The sequence below is a fragment of the Schistocerca serialis genome, chromosome 3 (assembly GCF_023864345.2).
Source record: "Schistocerca serialis cubense isolate TAMUIC-IGC-003099 chromosome 3, iqSchSeri2.2, whole genome shotgun sequence".
Lineage (NCBI taxonomy): Eukaryota > Metazoa > Arthropoda > Insecta > Orthoptera > Acrididae > Schistocerca > Schistocerca serialis.
In genome coordinates this window covers 232,568,873-232,587,126 of record NC_064640.1, presented here as the reverse complement: position 1 = coordinate 232,587,126, position 18,254 = coordinate 232,568,873, and the positions used below count along the sequence as shown (strand labels likewise).

At 40.8% G+C, this 18,254-nt stretch overlaps 1 protein-coding gene across 3 annotated transcripts in view; it reads left to right on the top strand.

Annotated features, from left to right (window-relative positions):
* Positions 1–18,254, top strand: part of LOC126469971 (uncharacterized) — a 382,949-nt gene that overhangs the window by 307,585 nt on the left and 57,110 nt on the right. The window lies entirely within an intron of this gene.

Sequence of the window (18,254 nt, the reverse complement as noted above, 5' to 3'; positions counted from 1 at the left end):
CACAGCAGGGACACCGACGAGCTCGCCCACAGACGCACAAACAATCCGCCAACATTCCGTCACACTGTGCTTCCGGTATATGACCTATCGGACACAAGATCGATAACAAACCTAACTGTTGCAGGTTGCTGACGCTGAACGAGGACTCTGCACCAGCACCCAGCGCCAGCCGCCGAGCAGCACAAACGCACGACGTCAAGGTATCGACATGCATGATACCCACTACTAACAAAGCCTATCCTTGCACAACCTATCGCAGGCAGCAAGACAACCGCTACTGCTCTTTCCACCCGACCTAACTTTCGCAGAGGTTTTTTTCCCTTGGCTCTTGCCTTGGCACTTTTTTTCCTCTGCCCTTCAAACCGCTACCCTTCGTCAGATTTTGACCAATCTATCTCCAGATGAGCGCGTATTAATGGTTAATCCTAACCAGACGTACGCAAACATCGCAGTACCCAGATCCCGCGACACCTCACTTTAGTGAATACTAACCCTTATGCAGAGATGGCAGTAGACCTTTTGTGTTGGCCATCATGCCGGTGTGGCCGTGGAGGGGCTCCACCTCTATCTAAAAAAAAAAAGGTACGATAATAAGGGTACGTTTTGTGCTCAGCGTTACGCGCACATCGACTTAGCGATAATACGGGACAACAGCTTTATCGGCGCATATAACTTGGACAGCATTGGCCGGTCAGCTGGTACAGCTAGCTTGCAGTGACGTGGCCAGCTGCAGTTCACACGTAAAAAGAGACGAGCAGAGGAGCAATACAGCTTCGAATGTTATTTAATTTTTAAGCAGAACGAAATAATAAACTGCAAGTCTCCCACATTCGCTCCTTAGACGACTAGACGAAAACCGAACCACGTTATCGTTTTTAGCTAACGTACTATTGTAATTAAAAACAAGGATGATGAAAATTCTTGACTTAACCACAGAGTAATTTTTCTGCATAAGCTATGTGTAACGTAAGAGGGTATTGAAGGATTTCACCGTATAGTTAAATATTGAAGCCACTGAAGGTATAAGCTACAGGCTGTCGTCTGGTAATCTCTTAGCTCCTTCCTTATTCGAATCCGAGAAATACATTTCAGTTCTGGAAGTATCACCTGCTATGCTGATAACGAGCCTATCGACAACAGAATCCACGAAGCCAACCAGGTGCAGCATTTTCTCTTCTTCTTATATGACGAGACGTGCTATATCCCGGTAGCGTTCGGCAGTGACGTGTGAAAAAGCTGCGTGTGTTAGTTTCAGTACGTCTGGCAATCTTGTTACTTCTCTGTCCAAATCCCGCAACTTGGCTCCAGATCAGTTCTGTTGGGTTCATACTGTAATGGTACAGTAGCATATGTAAAAATGTATCATTTGTATGATGTGGTCGATGCTGTCAAAATGATTGTTTTTCATGTTTCTACGATACTCATCTACCTCTATGGTATAAAACAATGGACATAGTCCAAATAAAGAGGATTTGGTTTTTCATTTTTGCCCTAAAAATTAAATTGTTATGTATCCTTAATTTAAACAACTTTTATGAACAGTCGTTCATAAAACATCGATAATTAAGAATTTGTATTTGAAATGGAAATAGGAATTTCGCGTCCAATATGTACTTAGAAACAAGTAGACGGGCATTAGTCATAAAAAAGATGATGAGTTTTATAATTACGAGATGTAGGTATTTCAAATTGAACGAGGAAAAAATTGACACTGAGGAAGAATGAACCACCTCACGATCACAGTCCAATACGCTACCTCCTATACTACACGTTCAATCGAGATTTGTGAGTCAACTGGATTATATACGAAGCTGGGAAAACTTCAAAGCCGACTATCTCCATAAATTTACGAGAAACATTAAGAACAGCCTACTTCTCGGCACTTTTTAACCGTGTTTCACTACGGAACAGAAAGCAGCCTCAAACATTTTCATACTGCGCATTAACAGTGCGACAATCAGAGCACAACGCTGTAGAAGCTGTGACGATTTTTGGAATAAAAACTACGTAGCTAAAGCGTGATTAAGAAAAATGCTGATGGATGTTAATATATTTGAATATCTTAAAATTTCATTTAACGTAACTTAGTAATAAGACATCTAGTACGTAAGTAGGACCTGCTTCCAAGAGCGTAACAACACCAGTGTACATGTGCTACGGCTTCTAACCAATCATCATGTTCGTGTTTGTTTACTTCAGGTTTATTCTTATGATGAACGGATTATATTGCAAGTGACACATCCGGATTAATTGTTCAAAATCACTTAAGAAAAGCGAAAGCCTCTTATGTACTAAAAGACGCTTCAAGCACAAAACTCGAAAGGGGTTAGTGAAAGTTGTATCTTTCAATTACATGCAAAACCTTCCTGTACCTCAGCTAAGAACTAACGCAATATTTTATGCGGGACAGCTATGGTATTATGTTTTTGGAATTTGCAACCTCGCCAGTGATGAAGTAGTAAAGTTTACATGTCATGACGGAGTTGCCTAGTGAGGGCAGAATGAAATGACCTCTTTATTGTTTCATTACTTGAACAGTAGGCAACATCTGAAGAGAGATTTAGTTTTGATTTACATTTCTTCGCTCTCATGAAAAACCAACATTTTTGACAAGGGTCGTTTTTGTTATAAAGTCTTCAATTTCAAGAACACAACAAAATCCTTGAATATTCAACCCCCAGCAAATACAGTTACTTTACACATAATATTTACTCTGATGAGTAAAATGTTATGACCCCCTACTTAATAGCTTGTTTGTCCGTCTTTGGAATGAAACACAGCACTGATCCTTCAGATCATGGATCCGACAGTTTGTAGGTAGTTTTGTGGTGGTACCTGGCATTAGATGTCTCATCATTTAAGACTGATTATGCCTTTCAGCGTTCAGTCTGGAGCATAATCCCCTTTATAAAATTCCTCCATGATCCCCTATTCAGTGCTAACATTGGCGCCTCTTCTGATGTTAAACCTGTTACTTCAAAATCATTCTTAACCGAATCCAGGTACCTTCTCCTTGGTCTATCTCGACTCCTCCTACCTTCTACTGCTGAACCCATGAGTCTCTTGGGTAACCTTGCTTCTCCCATGCGTGTAACATCACCCCACCATCTAAACCTGTTCACCCTGACTGCTACATCTATAGAATTCATTCCCAGTTTTTCTTTGATTTCCTCATTGTGGACACCCTCCTGCCATTGTTCCCATCTACAAGTACCCGCAATCATCCTAGCTACTTTCATATCTGTTGGTTGGTTGGTTTGGGGGATTAAAGGGACCAGACTGCTATGGTCATCGGTCCTTTCATATCTGTAACCTCAACCTTATTGATAAGGTAACCTGACTCCACCCAGCTTTCGCTCCCGTACAACAAAGCTGGTCGAAAGATTGAACGGTGCACATTACATGTCTACCGGCCGGCCGAAGTGGCCGTGCGGTTAAAGGCGCTGCAGTCTGGAACCGCAAGACAGCTACGGTCGCAGGTTCGAATCCTGCCTCGGGCATGGATGTTTGTGATGTCCTTAGGTTAGTTAGGTTTAACTAGTTCTAAGTTCTAGGGGACTAATGACCTCAGCAGTTGAGTCCCATAGTGCTCAGAGCCATTTGAACCATTTTGAACATGTCTACCTGCACGTAATTTGCGTAAATAACGGCACCCGCCAGCGACCCAGATAGGTGACACAGGATTTACATCGGGCGAATTTGGTCCTCGAGACATCAATATGAGTTCACTGTAATGCTCTTCAAATCACTGTAGCACAGTTCTGGCTCCGAGACACGGACAACTGTACTGCTGAAAGATGATATCGCCATTGGGGAAGACATAAAGCATGAAGGGATGGAGATGGTTCGCAGCTGTCAGCGTGTCTTCGATTACTGCCACAGGTCTCATGCAAGTGCAGGAAAATGTCTCCTCTAGCATAAAACCGATCTCACTGGCCTGCATCTGTGTCGCGTCGCACGTTTCGAGCCGCCATGCACCTTGATTTAAGCGGTTGTGGAGACGAACATCGGCCTGATATTGCTAAGGGGTGAATCAGTCAAAGAGCTGACACGTTTACAATGATCTATGGTTGAATTTCGATGGTCCTGTGTCCACTGCTGATGTAAGTGACCATGTCGTTGGGTCAACACGTGATCACATAGGGATGGTCTGCTGTGGAACTCCATGTTCAACAGTGTACAATGAATGGTGTGCTCCGAAACACCTGTGTGTGCACCAGCATTATGCTCTTTCAGCGCAGATCACCATGTAGCCAGCTTTACAGAGCAGGCAAGCCTCCGAACCTCACGTTTTGTGAAGAGTTGTGAACGTTCAATCATTTAGTGCTTAGTGGTAGTTTCACTGTCCTTCTACTTCTTTCTATAGATGTTCATGAATTAGCACGTGAACATTCGCCCAGCTTCGCCGTTTTTGAGATACTCGTTCACAAGCTTTGCCTAATAATAATCTGTTCTTTGCGAAGCCCCTGATCTCAATGGGTTTTCCCATTTTGAGTCCATGTCTTCGCTAGGGTGATCCCCATCCGTCTCTGCTGTGCTTACATACTTTTCATTGCGCGTCACATGCCCGCAATGTCACCAGGCAACGTCCAACAGCGCGGTGGGCAGTGGTCATAATGCTTTGTCCCATCATTGCACATTGGAGTTTATTCCCATAACATTATTACTACATTCTCATTGAAAATGGTTATTTCCACCAAAGTACTGGACACTGTCCTTGTATACTCTCAATATCCTTTTTGATACCCTCACCAAATACTATTCTTTGGAAACTGTTCATTACTTTCTTTATTTCTACACTCTGTGAAGCTGGTTACAGAATCCGTGAGACCCATCGACTCATTGTTATGCTGAACTGCGCAGCTCTGCCAGTGCAGGCTCTGCTGTCTCTTGAAATAGCATGATATTCAAGGAGACGAAGTGCTACCAACATATTATCTATAGACATTAAGTCGGAAAGCCATCAAAAAATTGTGAGACTGTTTTAGATACTGCGGAAGACAATACTGCTGCTGATTTATTTAGCTCTAACGTTTATCAGCTGTGTCACCAAACTAACGAAAATACTAATATACATGAATTACATCTTAAGATGATCACATTACAAAAAACGTATTTTTTTTAAGAAAACGAAATATCAGAAATTGTCACGAATTAGCAAGATAAAGTGCACGTTTAGATTCAAAATGGTCTGTGTCTACACTCTGTCCGCTGTCATATTGAACGAGCGTTACAGGATTACCACAAAAGTATGCAAATGTAGCATGCAATAGGTGTAGATACAAAACAAAATCCTGTTAACAAAATATTCAGTGCCACCATCAAGTCAGTACAATTGACAAAAGCAAAGAAAGCGGGCACTAACAAGTATGCAGTTCACATTTCTCACTTTTGGATCCACAGGGTACAAAATCAAGGTAGTATCAAAACTTATGGCGCAGATACTGATTTTCTCTCTAAAAGATAGTGGTTCTTCCACAGAAGACGTAAAAATATGGTCCCCAGCTAGATTAGAACCGAAAACAATGGCCTCTTCTACCTGAAGGGTGGACACTTTACCACTAAGTTAGGACACAGCTGCATCAAACAGCGCTCCCATTTTGCCCCACTAACGGTTAACACAAAGAATGCACAATACAAATGGCAAAGTAAGCTGCAGTAGCTGTTGGAAGGAGCTTCCTGCACAGAAAACAGTAAATTTGCTACCTCAGTGTTATCCATTAAGTGAGAATAATTCAGAATATGTATTTAATCTAATTTTAAAGGAAATATAGAGTGATTTTACTAGGATAATTCTTAACCAACTCAGGAAGTAAGCTGATAGCACATAGTTGCCAAATATATTCTGCAATGTTGCCAACTCTCCATTAGACTAGTGATAGGTAGCTCAGTTGATACGAATCTTGAGCTGGCTGTAGCGACCCACAGCAGCCTACTGTTGTGTGTGTGTGTGTGTGTGTGTGTGTGTGTGTGTGTGTGTGTGTTTGTACAGGTACATTTTTACTAGCGGCATGGCAGAATCGCAGGACCTAATTTATTTACACTGCGGCTAAATGGCTATCACTGGAAAAGCTTGCCTTTTGAAGATGCAATGTCGCTGACTGCTAGTGCATTGACTGGGAGAAAAAATTCCTAGTATAGGCCAATGACTTTTATTCACATATCTGTAACTATTATTTGGGACTAAAGTTTAGTTATGAATAATATCCAGATATACCGACTGCTTCTCGAACATCATAAACGGCAGCCAGATAAAGTTATTTCATCAGTTAAAATACTCTATTCACAAAATGTCATAGGTACAGGTATGACCAGATGCTATTAAAGTTATGAGTCAATAGCATTCGTTTTAATAATTGAGCTTTCCTTATGAATGCTCGCATTGTTACCACCTTTAATACTTAATAACACAAATAAAAAGAGACATTGCACTGTTGATGAATGTTCACCCTTTGTAATCAGACTTCGTGCACTGCGTATAACATATAGAAACAAAACACAAAAGCAAACCGTGCAAGGAAATTTTTCTCAATGATCAAAAAATAGGATTCAAAAAAAGCGAAGATAATTAAACAAGTGATTCATTACAAAGTAAGGTCGATTCCAGTGTCTGATAATATGACAGAAGAAGCAGTTGTGACGAGAATGTGAAACAATGAACAAAAAGTGCTAACAGTAATGTGTCAAATACATCATTCTCAATCAAAATTATCTTCATTCCCTAAAAACCAATGAGTCGAGATGTATTGTCTGCTCGTAATGATCACAATATATATGCTCGTGGTGCATTTTAATAACAGTGAAAAGCACCTGATGAATGAAGACATAGGGGAACCGAAGTAACAAGAAAAGGTTAACCCTAGATGAGCAGAGGACGGAATTCCTGTGCAATATGTTTGAGTCGACACATTTTGCTCGTAGTTTGTTTCTCTGTTGTTTCACACAAACAAACCCCCTCTGATATCACGATGTTAACATGAGAATGATCGACATGTAATTATTAAAACCAACTGCTGCTTTAAGTAGTACGGCACTTGTGACCAGATCTGACTAGGTGGACAATGCTAATTCTAATGTCATTTCATATTGGAGACTTTTGAAAAGGCTTAATAATTCTTTCAAGGTAGTCACTGTGAACATCAACTTGTCACTTGAAATAACTGCTCATCGGCTTTGTTTAGCTGAGGAGATGAGAGTTATATAAATAGCGTAAAATGGGAAGGACAGACAAACATTACAAAAGAACAGGCACCACATATATATAATTAATATGCAGATGACCAATGATCCCTTCAGTGTAGATGCACAGCAAGCTCGAACTCTTATGGGAAACGGTGAAATACAGCGAGTAATGAAGATAATGTCCAAACTACATCGGTAGTGTCTTGATGCGTTGAGAATTTGGGTCTGACAGGAGGCGTGCTAGGGTAATCCGTGCAGTTGTATTGATCACTGTGTCTGGACGGCATAGTGCTCGGCGCATCCGCCTAGTAAACAGGAGACCTGGGCTGGAATCCCAGTCCAGCTTAAATTTTCAGCTTTCCCCACTGATATAAATAACTGCTCACTGGCAGTTAATGTCATTAATTCCTTTGTGCGCTGAAAGAAGGTTGCTGCTTTGGTTAATGCACCAAATGTAAACCTGTCATGCTGATGTATTTGGTGCCAAGACACTCCTGAATTCTGTGGATCGCACCAATTGTTTGAGGCTATGTATTCAAAACATTTTTACAGCAATGAGACTGCTGCAACTATTACCCACTGTAATAATGCATCTGTAGTAACTAGATATCCATTTTTTCTAGCATCTGTAAGATCATCAAACACCAACGAATCGATTATTTAATATTTATCCAAAGTTGTTCCTCCCCTTGTCGCTTGTTTCCTCCACTACAACTGTTTTGTACTTGTGTGCCTGTCCACCCATACACATCCCAGTACAGAGTAACACTTTCCGAAAATCCAACAGTTAACAGTTTTTGTTTGTATCCAAGAAGCCAGTAGCAAATTTGGTCCTCGATTCCTAGACATAAACCAGTCAATGGAATGGCGTCATACTGTGTACACAACAGGACAAAATCTGGAAAGCTCACAAAAGATACACATCATCAGTTCCTGGACAAAGTTTTGTGATCTTACATGAAAATGGAGCCGTTTCGGTTCAGTAACGACTCATGGGATGGGAAAGGCTTATCCCTTCTTATACAATGGCGTGGTTGTCGATGAAATTGGAATAGCAAAGTGTTCATTAAAAGTAATTTTGTCAATGTGTGCACCTTACTGTCAAAACTATGACGTAATTTTTACTGACAGGTGAAAAAGTACATTCGCCCTTTACAAAAGTACCCTATTCTCACCCCACAGTAAATGGAAAGCACAAATAAAAATTATGAAATTGATAAAACATACCTTGGGTCCATAATGAATTGGAAGCTCAAGCTTTTGAGAAACTGTTTTGATTTGTTTGGTTTCCCGACAAATTATCACAAGATTGCAAAGTATTTAGAACATTAACGAAGTTGCTTTTTGTAATGACATTCACATTCAAGAATATGATTGTGGCATATATGTCTTTGCATGTTGTTGATGGTGCTTTGATTTATTGTACTTTGAACGTTTTTATGATAGACATCATCCTACAGAATACACTGGTCCTCTTGAAGCTGTGGGTTTAATACCAGATGTAGTTATATAATTTTTGCAAAGTTGTTCCTTCTCTCCATTTTTGAATGTGTTTCATCCTCTTCCACTCATGTTGAGAAAACCAATATATCAACCAAGTAACAAAAACAGAACAGAAACTCAACTATTACTGAGCTGACAAAACACTACCATGTCTAGGCTGGATTTTAACCGATAAGGCATTCACATCAATTCGAAAAGACCAGTGGGTGTAATAACTGCCGTTTTTGGAATGTCATTTGGCGTCACTGGAATCTGGTGTAGCCCTTTATGCAATATATCACACAAAACGTAGGGGGCATGGGGTATCTATCTGGTGTAGTACAGAAGTTAAGTGATCCGTAACATCTGCTCAGTCTATAAGAACTGTCTTTTTTACGTACTAATGGATCGGTGATGCCCAGCTACTAGCAAAAGGCTAGAGTGCAAAAGTCCGTTTACAATTCGTTTAGCTGCCTGATGTTGATCTGGTGCAAGTCTCGTTGCACTGTCGTTGAATGAGGGACCTTGTAATGTAAGAATGTAACGCTTTCTCCCTTGAGCAATATCTCGAATTTTGTCCGTATTTTGTATTGACCAAGTGTTTCCTTTTGCCGACATAATCAGGTAAAAACTTGGTGGTTTGCACTTCACTGGCCTGCGCATTTTGTCTCTTCCTACTTAGTGTGTCGATATGCTGCTGCACCTGAGGTTGAAGCTGCTGCTAGTAATGCTGCTAATCTACTAGTCTCTTGTGTATGCTGTGCAACTGTTCTTAACGATTGCTTGTTGCTTCCAGTATCTCTGAATTTTCTTGACATAGTAATGCTTTCTGCTGTACCACCTCCTGTAATGTGATGTGAGTCCTGGCTGTCTCCTCTTCAAGATCGGCAATAATTTTCGTCAATCGTTTTATTTTATGTGCCCGTACTGTTGTGCCTAAATTGTCCATCTGCCTCTGCACTGAGTGTCCAGTAATAGAACGATTAATCATACCGCTTGCTAAGTATAGAGAAAGTTTGTGGTGGCCAAGAAAATGTGCCCCTATAATTGGCACAGATACATCTGCTTTACAAAATTCCAAAAAATGGTTCAAATGGCTCTGAGCACTATGGGACTTAACATCTGAGGTCATCAGTCCCCTAGAACTTAGAACTACTTAAACCTAACTAACCTGAGGACATCACAGACATCCATGCCCGAGGCAGGATTTGAACCTGCGACCGTAGCGGTTGTGTGGTTCCAGACTGTAGCCGCGCTAGAACCGCTCGGCCACACTGGCCGGCTACAAAATTCCAGTTAAAAGTGTACCGCAGTCGAAAATGTGTGAAGTGACGTGTTGCACAATGATGCACTGTTGTGTCGTTAATGGCATGTTCCAAAGTCCATATTTTTTCTGACTGAGTGGGAATATTCCTATGGTACAATGCTTACTGCAGAACTAGCAGTAGTACGTTGTTGCTGATATGTGAAATTTCGAGGGGAAACACATTCACTTGTGGTTGCTCCAAATTCCTTATGAAATCAACATACGTCCTTCGGCGATGAGCCGCCATTATGCGAAGTGTTGATATGCTCTCCACTCGAGGTAAACAACCTTGAGTCAATGACACAAGTGACACCCCTCTCACGATGTCTAATGACTACTGAGGTCGCTGTTATCGAGCACCTGGCAGCAGGTGGCAGCACAATGCCCCTAATATGAAAAACGTATGTTTGGGGGGGGGGGGGGGGTCCGGATGATATAAACATGCCATTGTGAGCAAACGTCCCGTGGTAGTCCAACCTCGAAAAAAGTTATGAGAAATTCGCGAAGTTGCAGTTACTAGGGTCGAATTACTTATATATACATAAATCTGAACAATCACATTATCACAAGTAATATCAGCATTAACAATTCCAGAGAGCAAGTGCGAGAAACTTCGAAGTTCCACGCCTCGATGCATTTATAAGGGAAAGTCTGCCTGTCGAAAAATCGTTCCCACTTGACTCTGTTATTTCCAACATTAAATGTTATTGCCACTGCAATTGTCACAGGTGTACAAAGTACATATAACTTTGTAAATGTAAAGCATACATTATGCTACATATCTGGTCCTCAAAGGAATAAACACATTAATCAAAACAGGGTCAAGAAACAGATAAAATGCAATAACATCATACACCATTTGACATATTCACTGGCTCGCAACCAATAAACACGTTTCCATTTCTTCGCTAAAATGTGAATACTACAGTATGAGAGCACCAGACACATGGAGCCACACTAACTTGTCACTATGTTCACACTTGTTATATAAATATTCCGTGACATGCATGGCTCACTCGTTTCGACCACGAGTCCCAATGACAGTCGACAATTGCGCTTGGCTGATTTTTATACGTCATTTTGAAGACGCATGAGAGGATATGAGCGTCTGAGTAAGGCTATCAGTTTAGCTGGTTCTCCCTTTATGATAACAAAATCTTGGGACATTGTGCTATTTGCAGCTGTCTCCTCTGGCTGAAACAAAGTCTCTCCAATTTTGAGAAGGCTTTTAAGAACAGCTAAACGACGTTTTCTCTTACCCTCATTACCTATAATATCCTAATTGTCGTCAAACTTAGCCTGATCCTCAGGCACACAGTCCCGAAAGGATTCAGTCTTGTCAGCTCGATTTTTAGCCTTATAAGTATTTCTCGTTTTTTTCTCTTCCTCCCTCCGGCCTTTGGAGATGGTGGTGACACCCCAAATGGCGACCACTCATCGTTCTTATGTGTCTATACCACATTATTATCCAAACGTTCGCAACACAACTAACATCATTAGTAGTTTCCTGTGCATTCTCCACAGTACCTACCTTGATTCTACCTTTTGCAGTTCTAGTCTGCATGTTGCACAAATCAGTGGCACATATACACTCTTGGAAATTGAAATAAGAACACCGTGAATTCATTGTCCCAGGAAGGGGAAACTTTATTGACACATTCCTGGGGTCAGATACATCACATGATCACACTGACAGAACCACAGGCACATAGACACAGGCAACAGAGCATGCACAATGTCGGCACTAGTACAGTGTACATCCACCTTTCGCAGCAATGCAGGCTGCTATTCTCCCATGGAGACGATCGTAGAGATGCTGGATGTAGTCCTGTGGAACGGCTTGCCATGCCATTTCCACCTGGCGCCTCAGTTGGACCAGCGTTCGTGCTGGACGTGCAGACCGCATGAGACGACGCTTCATCCAGTCCCAAACATGCTCAATGGGGGACAGATCCGGAGATCTTGCTGGCCAGGGTAGTTGACTTACACCTTCTAGAGCACGTTAGGTGGCACGGGATACATGCGGACGTGCATTGTCCTGTTGGAACAGCAAGTTCCCTTGCCGGTCTAGGAATGGTAGAACGATGGGTTGGATGACGGTTTGGATGTACCGTGCACTATTCAGTGTCCCCTCGACGATCACCAGTGGAGTACGGCCAGTGTAGGAGATCGCTCCCCACACCATGATGCCGGGTGTTGGCCCTGTGTGCCTCGGTCGTATGCAGTCCTGATTGTGGCGCTCACCTGCACGGCGCCAAACACGCATACGACCATCATTGGCACCAAGGCAGAAGCGACTCTCATCGCTGAAGACGACACGTCTCCATTCGTCTCTCCATTCACGCCTGTCGCGACACCACTGGAGGCGGGCTGCACAATGTTGGGGCGTGAGCGAAAGACGGCCTAACGGTGTGCGGGACCGTAGCCCAGCTTCATGGAGACGGTTGCGAATGGTCCTCGCCGATACCCCAGGAGCAACAGTGTCCCTAATTTGCTGGGAAGTGGCGGTGCGGTCCCCTACGGCACTGCGTAGGATCCTACGGTCTTGGCGTGCATCCGTGCGTCGCTGCGGTCCGGTCCCAGGTCGACGGGCACGTGCACCTTCCGCCGACCACTGGCGACAACATCGATGTACTGTGGAGACCTCACGCCCCACGTGTTGAGCAATTCGGCGGTACGTCCACCCGGCCTCCCGCATGCCCACTATACGCCCTCGCTCAAAGTCCGTCAACTGCACATACGGTTCACGTCCACGCTGTCGCGGCATGCTACCAGTGTTAAAGACTGCGATGGAGCTCCGTATGCCACGGCAAACTGGCTGACACTGACGGCGGCGGTGCACAAATGCTGCGCAGCTAGCGCCATTCGACGGCCAACACCGCGGTTCCTGGTGTGTCCGCTGTGCCGTGCGTGTGATCATTGCTTGTACAGCCCTCTCGCAGTGTCCGGAGCAAGTATGGTGGGTCTGACACACCGGTGTCAATGTGTTCTTTTTTCCATTTCCAGGAGTGTACTTACTTCTGCACCTGGCCCTCAAAACAACAACCATTATCATCCACTTGCTTAGATGCCACTGTTCCTAAATCAGCATCATCCATGTTGCTACTCGAAAAATTGCGGTCAAGATGTATAATGCTGGTACTGAAGAACTCATCTCTGATGTGCTGAAAGTAGAACTCGCAATAGCTAAAAAATATATGAATGACATCGAATCGTTAATTCATTCTTTGAATGTCGATTTTAATCCTTGTGTGAAAAATGTACAAAGTGAAACCTACAACACTCTCAAAGAAACCGTTAATGAAAGTCAAAGTGCTCCAATATCTGCTATAGTTACGAAAAACTTGTTTGCGCCCATCGCACAAGAGAAACACCGACAAATGAAATTATTGAGAGAAGACGAAACAAAACCAGAAGTTTGCCTCTTTGCAGACAGCCATGGACGAGATTTAGCCCCTATTCTTATGAATATGCAATCTAAATTTTCCGTTACTGCCACAGTAAAACCCAGGGCCCCTTTCCAGCAAATAATTAAAGATTTAAACCCTCAACCAAACAATGTTTGCGTAATTATTGCTGGAGCTAACGATGTTTATAAAAATGAGTCGAAAAATTCTATCACAGCATTGCGAAATGCACTGGAAAGAATCTCGCCAAGAAAAACAATCGTCGTTAGCATCCCACACAGACATGACATAATAAACAGTTCATGTGTAAATAATGAAACCAAATTCACAAACAGAATGTTTCAAAAGGTATGCAAGGCATTCAAGGACGTGAAGTTTTTGGACAGTAATTCCGAAGAGAGAAACCATTTTACTCGACATGGAATGCACAGGAACCGGCTGGGAAAACGTGTACTCGCTAAAGAACTATTAGCAGAAACATTCAAACTATTTGGAAACACCGCTCCTCCAATCATTCTAAAAGCATCTGTGCCCATTGAAACTGTACCATTGGAAGAAATACAGACAGTGTCATCAAAATATTCCTTCAAACCTAATGGAACAGCTGAAGGGAAGACTTCATATGCAGGAGCACCTGTATGTCAATCAAAACAAACAGGTCTTTTATGCAAAAGCAAGACAGCACCAGCAGTTACAACTCAAGTGGGAAACGTTAATCCACTACCAGCTTGTGAAGTAGCAGCATTTAAGGAGGAAGAACAGTCATCAATAGCAGAATCAGCAACACCAACCCCCACAGGATCAAGTGTAAAAGCTGACAGTGTAGAAACCTCACCAACAGGAGATCCCCCCTCTATGGCAAAAAGGAGCACAGTAGTCACTGCAGCTGCTCCACATAGGATGTGCCTGAGATCAAGAAAGTCTTCAGCTGCAAATGGGGATTTTTTTATGGCACTGGGGCAGAAGGGGGAAGGTTCCAATCAGAATGTAAGTAATGTAGTTAATAACAACAAATGTGGGTGTTACCAGCACAAAAGCTCCCTCTTCCCTGCAGAAAACTATTCCTGTAATACTAGTATGTCAAACCAGTCATGTAATTAAAAATAAGCTCAAAATTTTTCACCAAAATATTCAAAACCTGCTCTGTAAGTTAGACCAATTTATTGTAAATATTGATGAACCAACAGGCGCAAATTGTGGTCATATTCTCTGTCTGACAGAACACCATGTCACTTTTGGTATCGAAATGCTCAATATTCCAAACTGTGTTTTAGCTACCTCATTTTGTAGAAACCATATGTGCAAAGGTGGGGCAGTTATTTATGTGAAAAACAGCCTGTCTTTAATAGAATAGATATGGAGAAATATTGTGTAGAGAAAGACTTTGAGGCATGTGTCACAGAAATAGTACAAGCTAACAAGGAACTGGTAATAGTAGCAGTATACAGGGCTCCATCTGGTAACTTTAAAGTAGTCATGAAACAATTAGATTCTGTGCTATTGTATCCCACAAGAAAAAATAGGGACATTATAGTGACTGGAGATTTTAATATAGGTTTCCTAGAAAGCTCATCTTCTAAGACAGAGTTTGCAAATTTAATGCATACCTACAACCTTGTCTCCACTGTCAGTTTTCCCACAAGAACTACTGCCACTTCCAGCACTCTAATAGACAATATCTTTATAGATATGAGTAAAACTCATCACATCAAAGTTGAAAAAGTCATAAATGGTCTCTCTGATCATGATGGGCAAATACTCACAATTGACAACTTTAATACAAATCAGAACAAAGCTAGTGCACAGTGGAAAACCATTAGAAACATGAATGAGGAAAATGTCCAAAAATTAAAATTATGCATTTGGGAGACTGACTGGAGGTATGTTTATCTTGCAAATGATGTTAATACAAAATATAATTTATTTACTGATGAATTGGCAGGTATATTTGAAAGTGTCTTTCAAAGAAAGGTCTGTAGACTACAGAACAGGCAATCAAGCAAAAAACCATGGCTCACCAAGGGCATAAAAATATCATGCCAAAGAAAAAGAGAACTGTATATAATATCCAGACAATCCAATAATCCCCTCCAGATGAAATATTATAGGACATACTGCAAAATCTTAACTAAAGTCATTAAAAAATCTAAAAGTATGTGCATACAATCTGAAATTAACCGTTCAAATAATAAAATCAGAACGATTTGTAATGTAATAAAGAGGGCAACAGGTACTGCACCATCTGACAATGAAAAAACTGCTGTCCTAAAAATGAACGATATGAAAATAACTGATAGTAAACAGATAGCACACACATTTAACAACCACTTTCTAAGTGTCACCTCTGAAATAGGTTGCAGTGGTGACCTAAGGGAAGCTGCAGATATTCTGAAACTTAACCTCCCACAATGTTTTAATGATATTAATGTAACACCTATAACTGTTAATGAAATAAAAGAAATTATTCGCTCATTGAAAAGTAAAGGATCTTCAGGTATAGATAACATCTCTAGTAAACTGTTGAAAGCCTGCACTAATGATGTAAGTGTAGTACTTGCTGACATTTGCAACACGTCTCTTTATGAGGGAGTTGTTCCAGAGAGAATGAAATATGCCATTGTAAGACATCTTTTCAAGTCTGGCGATGCTACAGATGTCAAAAATTATCGTCCTGTCTCTCTCTTAACAACATTTTCAAAGGTTCTTGAAAAGGCAGTGTATAACAGGATTGTGGCACATCTTGATAAACTTAATATTATTAACCACAGACAGTTTGATTTTCAAAAATGGGTTTCCACAGAGCGTGCCATATATTCACTCACAAATGATGTATTGGAGTCTATTAATAGTAAGAAGTTACCAGTTGGTGTCTTGTGTGATATTTCCAAGGCCTTTGAATGTGTAAACCAAAAAATACTCTTGGAGAAGGCCTATCATTAAGGAATCAAAGGGCCTACAGGTAGCTGGCTAAAATCATATCTTGAAGATAGGAAACAAAAGGTGGTTCTAAACGGCTGCAACAAAGGATCTTCCAGTCTAGTGCATTCTGAATGGGGCAAAATTCAACATGGAGTTCCCCAGGGATCTGTCGTTGGACCCTTGCTGTTTTTAATATATGTTAATGATTTACCCCTGTCCATTAATAAAAATTGTGAATTCACAATGTTTGCTGATGATACAAGCATTGTCGTGGATGGTAAGTCTACTGCTGATCTGGAGACTGGTGTTAATGATATACTCAGAGAAGTTACAGCTTGGTTTTCAATTAATTCTCTTTCAGTTAATATTTAAAAAAACTAATTTTATACAGTTGCACACAAAAAATAAAACTCTAGAAAATATAGTAATTGCTCATGACAACCAGGAATTAGAACAGGTGCAATTCACTAAATTCCTGGGGGTTCACATTGACAGTAGGCTCAACTGGGAACAGCATGTGTCCCTTACTCTAAAAAGGCTTTCATCAGCAACTTTTGCTCTAAGAATCATTACTCATTTTGGGGACATCAACATTTTAAAATCAGCTTAATTTGGGTACTTTCACTCATTAATGAGTTACGGGGTAATATTCTAGGGTAATTCACCAGCCTAAAAAAAATCTTAACTGCTCAGAAGAGAGCTGTCAGAATCATGTGTGGGGTTCCTCTACGAACCTCATGTAGAAAACTATTCACACAGTTAGGTATTCTGACCACAACATGTCAGTACATATACTCTCTGATGAATGTAGTTAATAAAGACTATGCTCAGTATGAAACAAATTGTTCATACCATAACTACAATACTAGAGGTAAAGATGATCTATATGTTGAACTAAAAAATTTATCACTTGTACAGAAGGGAGTAAAGTATGCTGCTATAAAGACTTTTCATGCATTGCCTAATTATATGAAATGTACAAGAGAAAATGAAATGCTGTTCAAAGGTACGTTAAAAAAATACCTACTTGACCATCCACTGTACTCCTTAGATGAATTCTTTTCCAGAAGTAATGCCCTCCCTTAATAATAGATGTATTTAGTCTCTTAGTTATTAGATGGACAATACAATATTATGTTAATGTTATAGTTATAATGTTATATTGTGAATTGCTATACTAGTTAAATGACAGCTTGTAAATGAGAAAAAGTGATACTTATTAATATCTGTATCATTGTATTATATTACTATTCTGTAGCATTAATTGTATTTCTACAATTGTATTGACATGTTCCACATCCAGGCGGATCACTCGCATGTACGGATCTATGGAATATGCGTACCAAATGAAAATAAATAAAACACACTCATTTACTTCTATACAGCACACTCTTACTTTGCCTAGCACTTCAGATACTTCGTACTTTGCATTTTCTCAAGGTATTCGAGGTGAGTTAAGCATATTCCTAGTGCTTCCAATTTGCTCTGCACTGCTCTCCTGTAAATGAACTACTCTAGCTGAAAAAATTCTCAGTGTTTCCTTGCAGACAGCTCTCTATGGAATACTAGCTTGTGCATATGACATAACTGAAAATACTTCTTATGCATGGAAGTTTTACAGCCAAACTGTAACTTAAATTTCAGAATTGTCTGCTATTTTATGTTGATTTTAAAAAGTGACACAAACAAATGGAGCTTCCCTATGACTTAATTTTTTCAGAGGTGCACCACTTGCTTAAGATTTTTCTTTTACATGGATTGTGATTGCTGAAAATTTCAAATCTCATTCGTCATACCAGATGAAATGCTTCATTGTAATTAATGTGATGTAGCAGTTCTGATTACACATTTGTATTTATAATTTTCTTTACATCTTGTGTGTGTGAGTCACATTAAATTGTGAATTCCCAAAGAATTATCAGAGTTCTACAATTAACCATCTCTATCTGACTAAAGCC